The sequence below is a fragment of the Triticum dicoccoides genome, chromosome 1B (assembly GCF_002162155.2).
Source record: "Triticum dicoccoides isolate Atlit2015 ecotype Zavitan chromosome 1B, WEW_v2.0, whole genome shotgun sequence".
Classification (NCBI taxonomy): domain Eukaryota; kingdom Viridiplantae; phylum Streptophyta; class Magnoliopsida; order Poales; family Poaceae; genus Triticum; species Triticum dicoccoides.
This window is the reverse complement of record NC_041381.1, coordinates 678,342,473-678,346,011: the sequence shown is the minus strand read 5'-3', so window position 1 is coordinate 678,346,011 and position 3,539 is coordinate 678,342,473. Positions and strand designations below refer to the sequence as shown.

At 41.4% G+C, this 3,539-nt stretch overlaps 1 long non-coding RNA gene across 1 annotated transcript; it reads right to left on the bottom strand.

Annotated features, from left to right (window-relative positions):
- Positions 1-1,977: 1,977 nt before the first annotated feature.
- LOC119312304 lies at positions 1,978-2,423 on the bottom strand. The gene is made up of 3 exons (XR_005151298.1): positions 2,388-2,423; positions 2,209-2,265; positions 1,978-2,002 (listed from the first exon to the last, which is right to left on the bottom strand). It is a non-coding gene; the product is annotated as an uncharacterized LOC119312304 (long non-coding RNA).
- Positions 2,424-3,539: the final 1,116 nt, after the last annotated feature.

The following is a 3,539-nucleotide window of genomic DNA, read 5'->3' as shown; positions in this document are numbered from 1 at the left end:
AAAAGTTTGTGATCCCATGAATGTACTAAGCGATTTCCATCAAGCCTGGACCAGCTCTCTTAGATACCCCTGCCAAAAATAGGAAAATGGAACTATGAATACTCTCAGCTTACACAAAATAAAAAACTATGCAGGACATGATAGACACTTAGAATTGCAAAGTTCATTCGATGTCATAAAGCAAAAGACTAAGAACCATTATGTACCAACCTGGACGTTGCCTCTTACTCCCTTAGATATCATGGTTCAACAAATAAACCTCTTACTCCCTAGAAATAGTAAATCCTGCCTTCATCAATTACAGGGAGGAGCTTCCAACTGGATTTGAAGGACCATTTGTATTATACCCCCCCTATACCAGTATAAAAAACAACAATCTTTTCACCATCAATAGTTATCCTGCAACATCATTCAACTCTCACATGATTTAGAGAGAGTAGTAATGAAGCACATATAATAACATTTGTCAGAAAAGAGTAGGAGAGAAACAAACAGAGTACAATTTGAATGCTCAGAACAATCAAATTAAACACTACAGGGAAAACTAAGAACAATCAACCTTAACTACTGTAGGGAAGATAAAAGTCGTCTCAAATTAACTGCTATTGGCTTTACTAATCTACCATTGTTCAGACTGATTATCAACTACTACAGGAAAAACCAAGAACAATTGACCGCAACTATTGCATGAAAGAGAAAGCATTCTCAAATTCTTTTTTCTTTCCGAGTTGAATGACTCCATCCAGACCAAATGACCAAGCTGGTCATAAAAAGGGACATAAAAAATGTCGATAGAAGTGAATCAGTAAAAACAAAAACAAAAAACTGTATGCGAATAATCAAGATGGGATGAGTGCTTTTAAGCACCATGTCAAGAACCAGAGCCATGGCGAAAATTCTGGTGATTTCATATGCAAATAAACGTGCAAAAGTAGCAAGATGACTCAGACTGACAAACAAATCTCTTGACAGTGCTCTTTGGCAAGTGCTGCAGAGATGGATAATACTCAATCAGTCTCTATACCAATGTCTCCTGTAGGCTGGGTGTAGTACACAGCTTTTGGGAGCTATAGAGTGTGTTCAGCATAGCATCCAAAATAACCCTTGGTGGAATGTGTACAGGATCCATTAGGAAATCCTAAGATGATTTTATAAATGTTAGATCATCGCTCATAAAAAAGGCCATATAAGGATTATTGCCATTGATCAGTACTATGCATATGTAGTATGGTCAAAGAAGATAGATATGAACAATTGGTGTTAGCTACCATGTCAGACTAAAACTAAAAGAACTTGTTGAGTAATCATAGATGGCAGGAAAGTCTATGTTGGTTGCATTTAATTATTCAGTTTTAGTACAGGTGCTATTCAAGAATGGCAGAACCATTTTCTACCAAAGCTCACTATACTAAAGGCTTATCCAATGCCATAGCAGAGCCGACCAAAGAGGCACTAACGGACAGGGGTCTCGCAAAGTACATCATGAATTTCCATGTCTCAATCTGGCAGTGTAAAACTGTAGGTTCCATGGCTCAAAAAAAGCTAAGTGATTTGAATCTAAAATAAACCTAGGTTTATTACCTATAAGGCCATCCCCAGGAACATCAATCTCTACACCAGCAAGCACATGACCATTCCCGTCGATCTCACACAAGTAAAAAGGCGGAAGCAATGCACATTGTGCTGCCACAGTTCCAAAATTGGAAGAACAAAGGACACCAGAGCACACATTCTAGGTAAACGAAGTAATTACACAATACGAAGCAGGAAAGAATATATGTAAGCACACAAATAAATAGTATAAGGTGAGAGGATAAAACATTCCATGCACAATAAAACTGCTCTACCAAGAACGCTAAAGACACTATGTTAGAGGAACAAAATGTATTGAAACAGTAAACAATTAGCAGGGAAAGTACTAATAATAATCACCTTCACAAGATGAAAGAAAGCAGATGAGGCCCTTGACGAGATCAACAGCACTAGAATCCCAAGAACAGACCTAGAAGAAAACAGTTCATAAATCAGGACACAACCAAGCTTTCTACCCACAAGGAAACTCTTCTACCAAGAATGCTAAAAACAGTATATACAACAGCACGAGCAGAAGGGAATAGGACATATCTTAACCCCAAACAGAAAAAGGATTCTAAGCATGACCGCATTTCATCGAACAGGTAGAAAGCAAGCGGGGAAAAAGTGGCTCACCTCTGACGAAACGTAAATCGCACAGTTCAGACCGACGCAAGAATCAAGAATTAGATCCTGCAAAGAAGAGAGAGGAATCAGTTACACTTGGGTTGTTTTTTCTCTTAAAGAGGATTGAATCCTAACCCTAGAGCGAGAGGAAAAAAGAGAGAAGGAGAGGCAGGGGCGAAGAGGCATACCAGAGGAGGAGCATGAGGAGCAGGCCTCCACGGCCAGAGCACCGCCGACCGCCATGGGAGAGATTAGATCCTACAAAGAAGAGAGAGGAATTAGTTACACTTGGGCGGGCGCGTCGCCGCCTGGTCGTCCTCCTTCTCATGCATCTGCCCCCTCCCTCTTCTCATGCGACGGTGGTGTCGGGGCGGCGGGGCGACCGTGGCGTCGAGGGCGGCGGGGCGACGGTGGTGTCGGGGCGGGGCGACGGTGGCGTCGAGGGCGGCGGGGCGACGGTGGTGTCGGGGCGGGGCAACGGTGGCGTCGGGAGAGGAGATCGGGGAAGGGGATCGCGGGCAAGGGCGAGGGAGAGAGAGGGGATCGGTACGGAGTAGGGGCGCCACAATACTAATGGCGCACCACCCCTCGATGCGCCATAAGTACATACATGCTAATGCCGCACCGCGGGTGAGTGCGCCATTAGTAGTTTTGCAGAAAAAGGAATAAAAATAATAATAATAAAAACAACATTAGTGGCGCACTTTCTGACTGGTGCGCCATTACTAGTTACAACTAGTAATGGCGCACTTCCTATGGATGCGGCATTAGTATGTTTGGACAGGCGCACTAGTTCAAAAAAAATTGATACTAATGGCGCACCATGGGTCAGGTGCGCCATTAGTAGTTTCAACACTAATGGCGCATCAGAAGGTGGTGCGCCATTAGTACATACTAATGGCGCACCACTTGTCTGGTGCGCCATTAGTGCCAATCCCATCTATAGCCCTTTTTCTAGTGGTGTACGGGCCTGAATCCTGGCCCATGGTAGGGTTTCTAGTCGTATTCAGGCCGTGGGGGCCCAGTAGGAGGCACTTTTTTGTTTTTTTGTTTTCTTTACTTATTGTTGCTATTTTTATTTTTTTTCCAGTTTTTTTGTTTTGGTTTCTGTATTATTTATTTTCTTTTGTTTTTTGCTTTCTTTTTTAATTCTTTTTGCTTTTAGTTTTAGAAAAGTTATAAACTTTCTGTTAATGCCATTAGTTTTCAAATTTGAAAACACTTTTTTTTGTTTTTTTGTTTTCTTTCTTGCTTTATTTATTTTATTTTGTTTCTACTTACAACAAAATACTTATTGTTGCTATTTTTAATTTTTTTCCAGTTTTTTTGTTTTGTTTTCT